The sequence below is a fragment of the Passer domesticus genome, chromosome 1 (genome assembly GCF_036417665.1).
Source record: "Passer domesticus isolate bPasDom1 chromosome 1, bPasDom1.hap1, whole genome shotgun sequence".
NCBI lineage: Eukaryota > Metazoa > Chordata > Aves > Passeriformes > Passeridae > Passer > Passer domesticus.
In genome coordinates, this window is record NC_087474.1 from 124,471,757 (window position 1) to 124,489,149 (window position 17,393).

General features: G+C 37.6%; 1 protein-coding gene and 1 long non-coding RNA gene across 5 annotated transcripts in view; one reads left to right on the forward strand and one right to left on the reverse strand.

Annotated features, from left to right (window-relative positions):
- LOC135279747 (uncharacterized) overlaps positions 1 to 13,686 on the reverse strand; it is a 34,548-nt gene extending 20,862 nt beyond the window's left edge. For all 4 annotated transcript variants that reach the window (XR_010346939.1, XR_010346942.1, XR_010346938.1 and 1 more), the window contains exons 1-2: positions 13,567 to 13,686; positions 11,882 to 11,934 (exon numbers count right to left, since the gene is read on the reverse strand). This is a non-coding gene — a long non-coding RNA (uncharacterized LOC135279747). The remainder of the gene's footprint in view (positions 1 to 11,881; positions 11,935 to 13,566) is intronic.
- Positions 1 to 17,393, forward strand: part of RAB2A (RAB2A, member RAS oncogene family) — a 98,744-nt gene that overhangs the window by 13,491 nt on the left and 67,860 nt on the right. The gene's annotated exons all lie outside the window — the stretch shown is intronic.

The window sequence follows — 17,393 nt, forward strand, 5'->3', positions numbered from 1 at the left end:
GGGGTCCTTTGATGACTATCCTTTGTGCCCCTCAGGAAAGGAAGTTCTAGCCTGGGACTACAATGACTGGTTTTAAATTTTGCTCTCCCTCATGTAGATACTACCAGACTGCACAGACAATAACATGTCTGCAAGACCTGAATTGATTTTTTTCTTTTATTTCCCCTACCTAAACTGGGGAAAATTTTGAAATAACAGGTAAGGGTGAGTACAGCAGTCTACATTTGTTTTCCTGAGCTTCCTGTAAATGAATTCAGAGGTTCAGAATTTCTAAGGTTCACCTGCAGTGACCTCTAGTGTAGTTTAGATTTCCTTTTCTTAAATGAAGATAGCATGCATATGGAGGCCTTCTCTTACTGCTTATTTGTGTGATGACTTCAGCTCACTGAGTTCTCTTTGTACAGATATTAATCATAATCTAAGAAATTATTTGGTTTATTATACTTCTGATTTTCAGCCACTCAAGAAAGTCGGTTTCATCTAGGGCTAAGGACACATTACATGTGTTTAAAAGGGATGAGTCATAAATGATGGGAGAGGAAAGTATGCAAAATACAGGTTCAAACTTAAATTAAAAGTGCAAATTTGACAATCACATGTAAATCCCCACTTTTTAAGGAAAGCATAGTATGCACTTTAGCATTGCAACATGCCTTATATCAGACTGCAGTAGTTTTCCAAAACATTCACCTATCTGCTCTGTTTTTATTGCCCTCAGCTGGATGGGGATACTGTTGTCTTGATTTAACCCCCCTGCATGTTTCAGTGCCTGCACCAAATACAATTCACCAAACAGCGCTGTCTCCCCAGCTTCACTGAGACCTCAGGTGGCAAACCCATGCCATGACCAGCAGTTCTGAACAGATTTCTCATCCAGTACCTGAGGCTCCCCTCACCACAGCTACCACACACTTCCTCAAGCCACCACCTGGCTTGCACGCAGCTACCCCAGCTCCTTCTACATCCCTGCTCCCCAGTGCTCCAAGATCTGACTCTGGGCGGGCAGAGCCAGGTCAGGTACCTGCTTCTGCCATGTGAATACTCATAAATCTTCACATTGCTAATAAGATTGAATCAAACAAATCTGACTACAAAATACTGAAAAGCTGGCACCTAAAGTTGCCTAAGCTGATGCCTGAGCCCTATTATTGTCATGAAATGTTTTAACATAACTTGAGTGATAGTTATCAAACACCGAAGTGGAGCACAGATGTAGGGAGAGTCCTCCAGTGTTCCTGTATTTATTAACTGTGCCCACAAAACAGAGCAATGGTAGTTGACAGCACTTTGGGGAAGTCTATAAATGTTTATAACTATTATTATTATTATATTGTGGATACATATCCACAATATCCATATTTTAATGTAGATAATAGTATCAATTTAGGGAAGCAGTAACTGAAGAAAAAAGAAAAACTGGTGTTTACATTAGGCACTAGCAGAACTGTCCACCTATCAGATAAGAAGAGGAGGGAGAAGAGTATAAATTGTTCGAAGTGACCTGACCCAGCACAAATAGCCTCAGTGACATTTTAAGATCAAACAGTCCAACCATCAGGTACATACACTTCAAATCACAAGGAGAAGTTTTAACAAGCTGAGCCTGATCTGCCTAGCCTGATCTGAGCTAGTGCTCAGTGGCAAAAACTTTTTTTTAATTCTGATTTTCTGAAGTTAATTCTTCATATATTTAAAAGTATCACCAGTTTGCATTTCCTTATTTATTTGACTTATAATGCATTATAGTGACAATACCCCAATGAAATATTTATTTAAAAAATCAAAAATGCATATACCTATTTACATTTTCAGGCTAGTGAGTGTTTGCCTGAAGGATTACAAAGGAATTACTACTAAGGCAAAAGCAAATATTTTTTAACTTGGTGAAGAAATACAAGTTCCAATGTTTAAAAAATTAAAACCTAGCCAAAGATTAGATTTAAATATGATAATTCATAAAAGTAATGTTAAAATTTTGAACAAATATTAAAGAAAGAGGAAGTACTAAGAAAGGCAGGGAAGTCAGGGATTTTTCAAATGCTCTGTACTGTCAAATATACATTAAATTTGAGACTGTGAGATATTGAGAATTAAACTGTGAGAAGTCAGCAGTATAACAAAGTGCTGATCGTGCCCTGAGTAAAGCACAGGAGATGCTCAAGGAAGAGGGATTAAAAGCCTGTCTGAAGGGATGTTTGGAAGGTTGAGGGGAAACACTGTTCTGAAGCAAATGGGCAGGTGGAAAGCAGTTAAAAAATAACTGGGGGAAAAAGCAATGTCACCTACAAAAATCATTGGGAAAGAGTGTCAGAGTTTCTTATGTTGCAAAGGTTTTCATATATAGGAAACAAAAAAAGGGCATTTGTGCAGTAAAAAGCAGTCTATCAGAGCCTGCCCCTCATGCTACAAACATCACTTCTGTCAGAAAGGAAACATATGTTCTCAGCCAGCCCCAGCCTCCAGAAGCCAACACGCTGCTGGAGATGGACACAGAGCACACGGAGCTCTGGCAGGACTGGTGTGGGAAATGGGGCTTGGGAACCACAGCCAGGCTGTGCAGAACAGCCATCCCTGCTCATTCTGAGCTCTCTGGGTAAAACCAGGCACCTCTGGATTCATTATAGTGAATGTCTGCCTTATGTTCATTATCATAGAAATCTATCTCAGAAGCACTGCCTTCTGCCTGGAAAATAAATGTTTCTACTTTGCTTCATTGCCTAATAGCTGGAGGAGTCCATTACCTTGGAAAAACATTTTTTTCCATTTACATTGACTCTTAAATATTTTATGATCATTTTTCTTTCTAGCTTTCACAGTAAATAAAGTAAATACATGACAGACACAAGATGTTAAATAGTCACCAATGCATGTAATTTAGTGTATATATTGATCCTCACCTATTTTTATCCTGACTTTCTATAAATTGTACTATACACTATACTGCTTCCTTTAATTATTTTCATTTACTTTAGGCTGTCAGTGCTTAGTTTGACTACCTTCCAGTCTCCATCCTATAAATACTTCATAGTGGGCTTCAGGAGGTGCAGTACTTAAACTAAGCAACTCTGAGTCTTGGATCCTAATGTTTGAAAGGCATTTAATTATTACTTCCCCTCTGTGAGGATTGTTGCGATGACATTTCCATGTAGTACCTCTGCCACTAACTCACTTTCAGTTATTTTGGAATCAAACATTATTTCTATCAGTCTGAAAAAGATGGTAAAAGACTGTTCTCAATCACCAAATGCAATACATTCTGCACATACAGACAAAATAATAATAAATATTCATACTATAATTAATCAATACAAATAATAATCCTGTTATATTTGTTGAAAGCAGAGAGCAGAGTGAGATTCTAAGGCACCTCAGGGATGAGCTGATAGACTACATCTCTGAACATTCATTTCTACAGCACTGTTTTGCTTTGCCTCCTCTCTGTTTTCAGGAATCACAATGGCATTAGGATTACCCGGTTTCCCTTGCATGTATCAGCTGCAAAGAAATGACCAGGTGTGTACAGGGAAACTGAGCCAAGACCTACCTAACACAAGAGGAGACTTTCTGAACTGAATCACTCCAGACTGGGCTACAGGTGACAGGCAGAGACCTTGCTGTGTGTGTAAAGCACAGACCCCGTGCTCGGTGCCATGCAGCAAAGGGATGATGGTTGTAATAGTCACAAATGTTGTGCATTCTATTAAATGGAACACAAATGCTGTAACATTGTGGGGAAATTATGTCTAGGGTTATTATGGTCTGTAGTATCCTGTAAAATCTCGCTTTGTTTTTTGAGTCTCAAAGTGTGAAAACACCCGGAGGAGATGTAGATTCAGAGATTTTGGGAATTCTGTGATTCACAGACATAAAAAATGGGTAATGCTCCACTCCCAGGGAAGGGACCACAGTGGGTCACCTGGTCCAAGCTCCCTGCTCAAGTAGGGTCACTCCTAGAGCACATGGCACAGGATTGTGTTCAGATGGTTCTTGAATATTTCCTGTGACAGAGACTCCACAACCACTCTGGGCTCCATTGTTGGGTCACCTGTACAGTAAAGTTCTTCCTCATACTCAGGTAGGACTTTCTGTGCATCGGTTTCTCTGCCCATTGCTCCTTGTCCTATTGCTTGACAGCACAGAGAAGGGGCTGGATCCATCCTCTCGACACCCTCCCTTCAGATTCTGACAGAGACTGATGATGTCTTCTCTCAGTCATCTCTTCTTGAGGCTGAACATCCCCAACTCCCTCAGCCTTTCCACATAAGAGAGATTAAGATTAAGATTAAGAGTCCCTTAATGCTTTTCACTTCTTGGAATGGAAAAAAACTTGGGCCCCTTTAAACATTATATTTTTAATATCAAAGCCAAAAAAAAAAGTATTAAGTGTTCCTAGAAAATGTCATTCTTTTCCATAAACTCTCTCTCCATTTTGCTCAAAAACACATTCATATTGAACATCATGTTTCAGAAACTCTTCCAACCTTTGTGAAACAGATTTACTATGTGCAGGATATATATGACAGCCATTTTCAAAGGTCAGAATATTAAATATTATATTATTACAACATATTAACTGTACCCATTGACTACCACTGCCTATACAACACTAACTAGGCATCGCAGCATTAATTTTTTTTTTTTCTAAAAGGGAAAATACAGGTGTTGAGAACACAGTCTTCTACCAAACTACCTTCTCTGAGTCTTGCAACTTTTAGAAATTTAGTCTGTTTCCAAGGAGTAGTTAGAAAAGAGGTGAGATTTAAGGCTGGCTATAGAACTTGGCAAATAAGCTTTGATGTTGAGTAAATGAACTATGGGGAAACTGGAACTAGGGAATTTTAAATTAAATCAACGAATAAATTCAGCCAGAAATGGGGACTGGCTAGGGAGAATAAAAAGGTCGTAATACTTTAGTTTCATATTTCTTTGTTTAATAAAATTCCTTATTTGAAGGCACTGAATATTTTTATTACACCTTTTAAACAACACATTTGACATCATTTTTTAAAACAACACTTTTAATTACTATTTTTTATTTTAATAAGATAATCAAAAAGTCCTAGTCCAAAATTGTAAAACAGAAATTGATCTTTAAAGAAAAAAAAAAAAAGATCCAAAATGTGCTTCCCAAAAGCCTTAGCATATTTTTATATATATGTGTGTGTGTGTATATGTATGTGTATATATGTTTCATTCATTTAACTTCTGCTCTAACCAGATATGTTTGCTCTTCAGACAACTTTCTCATGGTGAAGCATAGGGCATATAATCTTGAGTTGTAGCTTGCACTGCAATTGGATTTGCTTCTTAGAACATTTTCTGAAATTTGCTTTATAGATGTACATTTTACTGAAATCCCTGGGGCTGTTGTCTCCTATTGGCCAACCCTAGACCTTCATAGATGCCTTGTTAATAGAAAGCACTACTACTCAAAAATTTAATTGGAGTTTAAGCTGTTTGAAAGTGGTCTTAGATTTATTACAATCCCTTAAACAACTTTCAAAAGTACTGTAATTTCTAACACAATACCTGACATACTTTCTTTTCATGTCTGTCCATATGATTAATTTATTTTTTCATTAAATGAATAAGAATATTTATTGGATTTTTGGAGTCTGTTTATTAAACCATACTGGGAAATTGTACATTAAGAGACCACTTCCTTCTTAAGTCATTCCAAGAGGGAAGTGAATCCATCAAGAAAAGGAATACAACGTATCCCAAACATATATCTAACTAATCATACAGGGTGCTTGTTTTTTGCAAGTCTGGACAGACAGTAACTCTATAATATTAGAACTTAATTTTATTTCTACCAAAGGGTGGCAATTTGCTTTATGATCTACCACCTTTGCATGTTAACTAAGGCATGATAAACAGTAAACTGAAGCCCCAGTTGAAATACCAACATTCCAGTACCAAAGGGAGACCTACAAGAGATCTGGAGAGAGAATTTTTTACAAGGGCATGTTGTGATGAGACAAGGGGTAATAATTTTAGGCTTAAGGAAGGTAGATTGAGATTAGAGCACGGTGAGGCACCAGAACAGGTTGCCTGGAGAGGTGGTGAATGCCCCACTCTGGAGCTGTTCAAGGCCAGGCTAGATGGGGTTTGGAGCAACCTGGTCTAGTGGAAGGGGGATTGGAACAAGAAGACCTTTAATCTCCCAACCCAAACTGTTCTATGATTCCATGATTTTATTAACACAGGCTGTCATGACTCATGATTTAGTTCCTGTACTGTCTTTAGCTAATGTATGTCAAAGGCTCACACAATATAACAAACAAGCTCTATCTTGCTAAAGCAGAGAAAACTGCATTGTTCCTGTGCAATGGTGGTAATATCTGGGGAAAGGGATTCTTTTTGTGGCTGATTTTCTACATTGGAAACATTTCCACACTAAGGTTCAGGGTGAGGCAGCAGCATTTGCCACAACCTCACTGAAACTTTATTCAAGGAATTATATTCAAAGTGGTGTAATTTCCTTTAAAATATTTATTTTAGTGTATACATTTGTTCTTATTTGTAGAAATTAACATGAACCCAGTCAATCACTTCAGATACTCAAAGCAACATAATTCTGAACATTTTCTTCATCCCATGTTCAGCAATCACCACTCCTGGACCAAGCTTTCATTCCTGCTTTCCATCCCTTCCTTCACCAATTCAAAAGGAGTAAAGGACAGAGATATTTTCCAGCACACCCCAAGGGAGAAAATGACGCTAGACTGAGGCCAGGAGTAAATTCTAAGGTTACGGGCATGTAAAAATCCATTTTCCTCTAGTCCCAGAATTCACAGATCTATATCTTCAATTTCAAGTCTTCCACAATAGGCACTGAGATACAGTGTTCTGAGTACTGAGTAAAGCACAACCCACCTATTTCTTCAGGCCAAATGTTCCTTTAGGAGGCATGTTTGTTTAGGTTGGCCAGGTCATCTGAATAATTGAATTTCTGTGACATTTTGGCTCCTCACCATGCTAAGAAGCAGACTCTAAAGGAAGAATTGTCATAACCTTACTATTACTTATTTGCATTATTTGTATGTACCCTTATGTTTTTTGTTGTTTTTATATATTTAGCTAATGCAAAAAGTACTTTTCCAAATAGTATTCATGCAAGCAAAATTCCTCTGGCTCATGCAGATTTGTCTTTGTCCTCTTAACTTGAACTGCTCCATCTTTGCTACATGCCCTTACAACATTAGTGACAAACTACTATTATAGATAGAAAAAATCACCTGCTGATAGCAAGGCACCAAGCTTAGATTATGGGATTTGTCATGCTGGAACTTAGTCCTGCTGTGTTTCATCTACCTTCTCATCAAGATATCTCTGCAGAAACCAGCATCAACACTGTCAGTGCCTACAAAAATTCTCCAAAGTATATCTGGTCAATGTTCATTCTCACAGGATGCTTGTGATGCAGACCTGTGAATGATTCTAACCAGAAGAGCATGAAAATCAAGAATATCATGAGCCAATTTTCCTTTCACCTCATGCTGATTTGTTCTGCTAAGTCTCATAGCTGGAATGTGCTTAGATAGATACAGTTGTTAGGGATTTACAGAAAATGCCTAAACATTGTATGGCACCACAGTCTATATCAATTCTCTTGAAATATTGCAAAAAGAGTAGAAGCTTTGCTTTATCTCAGCATTAAAGATGGGCTTCAGCTTTTGCAAGCCCTGTTTGAGTGTCTATGTCATAACTCAGGACCCAGAAAACACTTTTTGTTCTTTATCCACTGATTTCCAGTTGATATTCACTACAATCTAGCTTCTAGGAATCCCATCTGTAAGAGTGAAATGACTACAATGAGACATAACTTTTTTTTCTACCTATATAGGCCAGATGACAAACTTCAAATAAGTGAAGCAAAGCATATGTGTTCAATGTTGACATTGTTTTTCTTCTGTGACTATCTTCCACAGTAAATACATGATTCAAACACTCCGTTTAAATTTAGGCAGACAGAGACATACTTATTACTACAAAGAAAAAATAAAAATTTAGTACATCTTGATCCACTTAATATTCTTACAAAGACATTCTAAATTAAAAGATATTTATTTCTAAGCTAGATTTTATCCACTTAATTTGTAATGATTTATCATAAACATTTATTATTATAAATCTTTATTACTGTTGTTGTTGCTGTTGTTATTATTATTATTAATCTTACACAGCTTAAGATAACTTGCAAACAAAAACATACTAGCCTCCCTCTCAGAAACATAAAAATAAATCACTGTATGTTGGCCTGAGTTAACACACAAACACATCCCTCATTCCTCACTGCCTAGTGCCTCATCCTCAACAGGATCCTTTCTCTACCTCTGCTGCCTTCCAGTGGCTCTACAGCCTTTCAGCTGTCAGCTACCCTTTTGGTATTTGTTATTTTTTCGAGGATCTCTGGAACTCCTTTACCTGTATTAGTAAGTCTTGCTTTGCTCTGATTTGCCTGATTTGCTTTATAATGAATGTTTGAGAGTGTAGGTTAAAAGCTGCTTTCCCAGCTTCCCCTCTCATTCATTGATTTGAGATGTTTCTTTACAGAGAAAAAGAAAAGAAGCTCAGTTTCTGGAATATTTCCAAATAGACTAACATTGTAAAAGTCCAGATATCTCAAATTCTTGATCTGCTAGTCGTCACTGTTATTTCTATGTCATTCTCTGGCAAGAAAAACCTCCTCTTTGCCCGTCTCTCCAAGTATGACACCATTTCTTACATGATTCAATGGAAACATCACAGTGTCGTTTATCAAAATGTGTAGCATAGTTGAGAACACCTTTCAATATTTTCTTCCCCGCTTCTGTTTCCTGCATTCACTTGGAAATATCCACCATCCTAACAAGAAAATCCACCTCTAGATTTGTCTCTTCCTGATACCTGAGTGAATGGCTGTGAATGGTGTGTGATAGCTCATACCTGCATGAATGGTTCTTTCAGATTACAGGTAAGATAAACTTCTTGGAGAGCAAGCACAAAATTTTTCACTAACAGAAGTATATAAACATCATAACTCTCCTGATGAAACTCAGCAAGGATTCATTATGCAGATAATACAAGCTATTACAGCAGAAAAACAAAATTAGCTCTTATATCATTCAACTGAGTCTGTGCCAAAACAAGAAGTAAATCACTGAAGTTGTGTATAATGCATGAGGTATACAACATTGTTGAAAATTGATTTTTTTTTAAATGATGAAAGGGAATTGGCACAGAAGTGATATGTAATTTTAAATGCTTAGCCTAATAACATTGCTAATTTTAATTGCTATTAGAAGAACCTTGTTTTCCTCTAAGGCATTATGTAAAGAATCATTCTAGCTCAAATATGCATGGGAAATGTTTAAGGGCCATTACAGAACAAACAATGAATATCAAAGCAACGGCACTAAACCAGCAAATATCTCGAGCTGTGATGCCAGGACTTGGCTGTTTAGCTATCAAGCAGACATTAACAGATGACAGATAAGTTATTATTCAACAAAGTTGGATGCAAAAAGCTTAAATGCATCCAAACAATAATGTAAAACACAATCTAAAATTCGATGAATGGGAAAAACTACACATAACATAAAAACATAATTTCTGTGTAATATTCTTAATTATGAAATACTAACATTTCAGCATGAAAGGTTTTAGCAGCAGTTTGGAATCCAATTTATGAAACTGAGTCCCACACATTTGCATATAATTGTATCTGTGCAAAAGATGCCAGCATGTGCTGAGGAGAGGCTTTGGCATGCAGTGGCTCAGAGTGAGGGAACAGCACAAAGGCCACCACATCCTCTGTCTTGCCTAGACACTTTTCTGCTCAGAATCAGAACTGTCCTGTGTAACAATAGCAAGTGCCAGAAGCTCTTATCACCTTCCTGGAGGTGACCTCTGCAGGAAGGCAGAAAGGTCTGTAGAGGCACACCCTTTTCCTCTCCCAGCCTCAAGAAAGCCCTGCTCATGGCCGAAATGACACTGGCAAAGGACGATACATGGGATTCCAAAAGTAGTGCCTGCCAGACATACCAGCACATGGATAAAATGGAGTGCTTTGCAATAGATGGGGTTTCTAACACATCTCACTGAGATATATGCAATTGCAGAGAAAAAGGAAATGTTAAGTGTAAGTAGCATGCAAGTTAAGTGTGACTCAAAGATGAAACATATTACATTACTCTAGCAAAACTAGAGAGGCATGAACATTCAACTAAAAACAATGGAGGAATGCAACTAGAAAGACATTTAGTAGTGTTGTTGGAGATATAAGCGGATGCTGTGTCACTGAAAACAAAGAAGCAAACAAAAAGCAAAAATATTTTAAAGCAAATTTTATGAGCTAGTGTATCTATTCCCTAAGGATAGGACTCAGAATAAACCAGCAACAAAATCTTGGTCAATGTGACATCACAAACTAAAATACCTTTTCTGTATTTCCTGCATGTATATTATTAAATGAGGGAATGAGCAAGGGAAAAAGAATACAAAACAGAATCCAACTCCATAGTCAAGACTGTCTCTGATGAAGGACTTCATTTGTACTATTCTGCATTATAAACTCAGAGAACAATCCAAAGTATACAGATTTTAGGGTAATTTGTAAATCAATTACTTTCTTGTTAACATTGTTATGAAGAACACTCTGGACATTCTACAAACATTTGCTCAAAACAATTAATTTGGGTTTAAAAGCAGAGAAGTGCCTGTAGGCAAACAAAAATGCACACCATATGTACAACAGTCGAACAAAATTAAGAACTATATTGAGTTAATCTACAATCAATTAATAATAATTTAATTTGAAACAAAACTATAGTTTAAAATACCCCATGAGACACGTAGGTGGTAGAATTTTTCCTATATGCTATGTGTCCTAACTGGCAGGAGCAACTTGGTGATAACAATTACATTTAGTAATGGTATTTAGTAATAGACATTTAATTACAAGGAATTAATGTAAATGACATAATGGCAAGAACAGAAATCCTGGCACAACAGTCTGAAAAAGAACAAGTAGAAAACATAAACTATTAATAATAGTAACCACAACATTTAATTTTGAAATATTTGAAGGAGTAAGAACAAAACTGACTAATGGCACAAACATTTTTTTCTGATCAAGCAACACAAGTCTGTTTGCAGACAGAAGGATGGAAAAAAGTTTAGACTGAGCTAGATTAAATACAATATTCTTAGGCTATAAAAACCTCTGATTTATGTTTTTTATTGTAACATGGTTTTTGTGTGTAAATGCAGACTGATTTGTAATGGCTGGAAAAGAAGCCTGTATGCCAGCTCATTAATTGTTTACCAAGTGATAACTTGGAATTGTAGTTAACTATTTCAAAATGTTTTTAAGGAAAGGTCACTTTTGTTGTTTGACTTGGATATGCTTATTTTCTGTCAACCCTCGTTGCTAAGTGCTTTGCATATTTCATAGGAATATAAGATTGAAATTCTTCCCTCCCATTTAGTCACTAAATACATTCCCTGCTGGCAAAGACAGCCATGTGAATAGTTTGCTATCATTCAGTTATTATTGGATACATTCGACAGCTTCCTTTTTCCTTTTTAATAATATTGTCCAAGGAACTTCTGTAAGTCCCATTATGTTAGGTTCACTGCCAATGCTCATGAACAAAGGAGAAAGACATACAATAAAACCAAAACCACATGTGAATTTCTGGCATGACCTGAAGTCAACGGGTGCTGTGACATTTGTTTGGATTTCGCCCTGCAATTATAGAAAGGGAGTGTTCTCACTCTTTAGGGCTTTTCTCATTCAGCCATCAGAAGCTTGAGAGCAAGGATGGGAATGTAAGGCTAGATTCAGAAAGAGATCAGAACCCAGGATCTACACACTGAATCTAAAATCACCTACCTGGAGCTTTTCAGCAGATCATTGCACCAGAAAAGTCTACAGTTTACAGCTATCTAAAAAATAAAATAAGAATTCAGTCTGGAGCGCATACAGAATACTTATGTCCTCAAAGGAATTCCCAAATGATAGAAGTTCCATTTCTTTCTCCTCTATGAGGCCATACATGATTGGTGTTCTTAGACAAAAATAATCCTCAAATTTTTCTTATAAAAAATCAAGGGGAAAAAAAAAGTACTGTATCTTTTGTCCTTAGCTTCTATTGCCCTCATATGTCTATGACACTCAAGGTTAACTCTCAGGAGGACTTGAACTACCTCACCCACTTCCCAAGGGACTATATTCTCACCGTGTCTCAAATAAGATGGAGTGAAATTATCTCAGTTAGTCCTATTAAATTGTCTCACACTACATACAGCAATTCTAGAGGAGTACAGAGACTGTAGGGATTTAAAATGTCTAAGTCCACCAATTACTTCACAAAGTATGAAAAAGTTTCATCAGAAGAATTTATAAAACCCACACTCAACTCTCCCTGCACTGCCACCTACAAAGACAGAACGACTCTGAATGTGACTATGAGTGTTTCACAAAACTGAATAAATTGCATCTGTTGATCTCCTGCTTTAGGGATTTCTGAGAAAGGGCATCTAATTTTGTCAGGAGGGAGAAGGAGAGCCTTAGGTTTTCAAGGGAGTAAGGCACATGCTCACATGATTTCTAATTGTGACTGTGTGCTCCCATAGACCCCACTCTTGCACACCTCATACTCCATACATATATTATGATTGCTTAATGGTTGATTTTTCCACCCTGAAAAGCTGATCCCTGAAAATTCTTTAACTGATGGAGAATACAGACACAGAGAATAAGAGGAACCAGAATTCCTCCCTGTCACTCAGCCGCACTAGGTTACTAATCTTCCTGATTAAATGGGATATAACAATGCCAGTGTGAAACTGGACTGTTAAAATATTTTCCTGAGGAAGGAATACTTTTGGAACTTGTATAAATGTTCTTGCATTCATGAAAACATGGAGTTGATGAAGCACTTTTGGAGTGAAAATCAGTATTTCCCTTACAAGCAATAAGTCATGCAGACTGTCCTAAACAATTGCTGCAAAATAAGCAAAAAATATCAGCTTAAAAACACTTGAATTGACAGGTTATGGTAAAAGTTGCTTACATCTGCTGTCCTCTGAACACAAAATAAAGTTTTCACTTTCCAAAAGATAGTGATTTTTCTTACACATTTCATGATGTTGTACATTGTTGTTGCTGAAAGAACAGAGTTCCCAACCTTCACCCTTGTGAGTTTTCAATTTTTCTAAGGATGTCACACTTTAAAAAAAAAAAAAAAGCTCCATCATCACACCTGAACTTCACGTCCCATGATTGTATCTTTGACTCTGGACATCTTGGCTCTTGATCTCTTGTTTCTACCTTAATTAAGTGTACTGGCACACACAGGCTGTTTCAGTGGTTACAAGAGCTGGCAGAGCAGAATTTACAGTGAAGAATAGCCAAGAGTGGGAGGTTTTACAGGGACATGTAATGGAAGGACAGGGAGGAGTGGTTTTAAACTGAAAGAGGGTAGATTTAGATCAGATATTAGGAATAAATTCTTTACTGTGAGCGTGGTGAAGCACTGGAACAGGCTACCCTGAGAAATTGTGGATGCACCATACCTGGAAGTGTTCAAGGCCAGGTTGGAGGAGGTCCTGAGAAACCTGGTCTAATGGAAGGTATCCCTGTCTGTGGCCAGGGGTTAGAACCAGATGATTTTTAAGGTCCTTTCCAACCTAAACCATTCTAAGATTCTACATTTCTATGACACGGAACAGGGCTAAACCATTGTCACGAACAAGACACCACAAACATGGATATAGCAAATACATCATCAAGCCCTCCCCACCTGTGTTGAAATTATACAATATTTTTCTCTCCTGATCAAATAATCCTTCTCAATGCTGCATCTTAAAAAGAAAAAAGAAATCAATTGTCAGCTACTATTTCACTAAATTATAACTTTGGACACACTATTCTTCCAAAAAGCAAATAAGGGGGTGGAAATTATTTGTAACATAGAAATAAAATAGCACTCCTTATGGCTAACAGGTTAATTTGGTATGCTGACATGTGCCTCATTTAAACACTTCCGAACACTTTGAAGCACTTATGAAAACAAACAGGATATGTTTTTTTCAGAAAGCAAAAAGGAAAGGCTGAAAGACTGTATTTCATTATCACCAAACCAGAAGGTGCAAAACTGGTACAATGCAGAAGTCAGAAGAGTTGCTGTGATCTAGGTTTCTGAGAAGCAATCTGCACTAACCAGATACAGTGATGGGTTGAACTAGATCTTTTTCCTGTCGTGATGACATTCATCCCCCTCCTCAAAAGAACAAAATCACTTTTATAGTCAAAGATGTCAGCTTTCCTTAGAAAACTAAATCCTTTTGGTTTATTACCAGGAAACTCAAACTGATTCAACCAGGCAAAAAGGAAATTTTAAGTATAAAACATTCCATTTGCCTTCTGTACCTTGAAGAGGGGTCTTTTTGTGTCCTGCCTTTGTGAAAGCCAGCTCAGTGACCTTCAGAACTGAATAGAACTGTACAGTCTCCTCTGAATTCCATGAAATCATCAAATCATTTAGTTTGGAAAATTCTTTTAGGATAACTTAATCCAACTGTGAGCCCAGTGCTTCTAAGTCCACCACTAAACCATGTCCCTAAGTGCCACAGCTACACATCTTGGAAATACCTCCAGGGATGGTGACTCTAACTTCCCTGGGCAGCTTGTTCCAGTGCTTAACAACAATTTCAGTGAAGAAATTTTTCCTACTGGCCAATCTAAATCTCCTCTGGCATAATTTGAGATCATTACTTCTTGTCCTATCAATTGTTACTTGGGAAAAAAGACAAACACACACCTCACAACAGTTGTTTGTAGGTCACCCTTTCACCTTTTCCCAAGGTAACAACAAAGCAGATGGATTCTGTCAGTAAAAATCTGTTAATATTTTTCAACTTGTACAAGGAAAAGAGGGAAAATAATTACTGGAAATAATACAAATCACTAAAGGTTGTTACAAACTAAAAACAGTATTAAATATTTGAATATATCCATTAACATACATTGTCAAAACCCAGGACGTCTCCCTGACGGTCCTGGATGATCCGAGCCCCAGCCAGGGGGCTTTGAAGCCCTGGCAGGGGGGTCGGAGACCCTGGCATGCAGCCAAAGACCCCTGCGGCTTTGAGTTCGACCCTTGGAACAAATTACCACCTTTGTATGAAGAATTAAAGGCCACAAAATTTTAAGTAGCATAACAGTAGTTGTCACTGGGTGAAAAGTTGAATTTGGAAGATTTTTTAATATGGGGGTCTGGGAGGCAAGATGGAGGGATTTGGGCATTGTCCTGTTCTTCTCCCTTCTTCCTATCCTCCATCTTCTTGGTGATGTTGGCACTTCGGGATTGGTGTAGAGTAGAAAGTCACTGTCTAGCATAGGTGACAGGTATTGGGACACAAATGTAAATATTGAATACGTAGTTTATAGTATAAAAAGACAATGCCAGCCCAGGGGCCGGCAGTGTGCCTCAGACTGACCTGCAGAACAGACCTCGGTAGGCCAGACAGAAAATGTTTTAGATAAGAAATAATAAACAACCTTGAGAAGGTGAGCCGAAGATTCTGACTCCTTCTTTGACAGCTGGGTTGGGAAAAAGAGACTTTTAACACACCTCAGGGTCATCTTGACCAAAGGAGATCCTGAGAATACATGACAAAGGACAGACACCACCCTCCCTAGCTTTTGCCATATCTTTTATACTGTGAGAATTTCAGCTCAAGTGAAGAAAAGGCTGTCACACCACTGTCCAGCACATGCATCAAGATCTATGTTTGCATCATTCCCATTGATCTACACAGTTTTGATTCTTCTAACAAAAGTGAAGCCTTTGATCAGCAGTCTTTGCTTTCTCTGCACCAACATTGCAGATCCACCAGCAGGAAATCTGACTACCAGCACAATCAGGGCAGACCAACTTTTTGTCCACCTTTCTTTATGTCTATTACTCTTATCACTCTTTGGCCTGCATCTTCCAGTGGGTACTGCAACTCAACACATGAACCGAATTACTGCATTTAAGGTTATTTTCAGTTCAAAGTGTCCTTCTCATTGGCCACCAGTATAATACCAGTGCTATGCAGTGTGTGCTACAGAGCAATACAATGGGATTTTTTGACACAAGCAGGTATAGGACCTATGTCCTGGCAGACAAAGTCAGATTCAATGCAACCCTCTACCAAACTTTCTGGGAGGTATCCTAAAGCAAATAATCAATGGAGCTTGGATTTAAATTTGGGTGAAATAATTGCCATCTTCTGCAAGGAGGTGGACATGATGGCTCATCAAGGAAAATGAGAGCCAGAAATGGAAACAAAGAACAAGCAAGACAGAGAGGTTGAGAATAGTTTCACATTCCTCAACACTAATGAGACCCTCCATCATACCTACAATGCAAATTCATACTCTACGAGAAAACCTAAGTAGTCTTCACTAATGCTAAGTAGTCTTCACTAATACATCTCTCTCAGATCAACTCTTGCATTCTTCACACGGGCTGGTAAAATCCAAAATGAGACATAGGCTGACTCTTTGCAGGAAATTCCTTTCATTAATGGGAAGAAATTAATGTGGTCCCCCTCATGATCTATTCCCTCTTTCCACCCTGAAGAGCCCTACAAAAAGCCACAACAAAGGCAGATCTTCAGCTACTGAGTTTCCAAATGATTACTCCAGCCCTACATCCAATCTTAATTATGTTTAATTAGATATGGCCTCTAATGCCAGTAATATCTTTAAGAAATTGCCCTTCCTAAACTCAAGTAGACACAGGTAAACATAACAGGACATATACTGTAGTTTTAGCTTTAGATTTCTAAGCTCTAATTTACTTCCAGCTCTGAACCTAAACTTAATTATTAGCTGGAGTCCTTTCTACTGCTGTCCCCGACATTATGTAATAATTCTTGAAGATTATTATTATTTTATATCAATTTTTACTATAAATAAATATGAATTCTGCCTGTCTTCGTAAATCACACCAATGCAAAATTTAATTATATGGATGAATTGAAGCAAGACCAGAAGTAAATGAGAGCATAAAGTACCGGCCTAAGCAACTGTTTTCTCTATTTATACTTATCTAGACCCTCTAGAATGAAAAGAGTTCTCTTTCAGTACTAAACCCAAAACTATAAACCTAACTCCAATCTTAATATCAACACCAACAGTGATCACATCAATGAAAGTGAAAGAAAAGACTATTCCCATAGAGAAACACATCATCTTTCTGTTTCCCTAGTCCCTGGAATATCCACCCATAAACTGAGAAAACAGAGTTCTGATTCCCTATTCCTAACCCTACCCTAGCCGTGGCATCGGTGCAAATCTCACCTCTACAAGATGACACAGAACATTCATCATTTCCAAAACCTGCTCATTT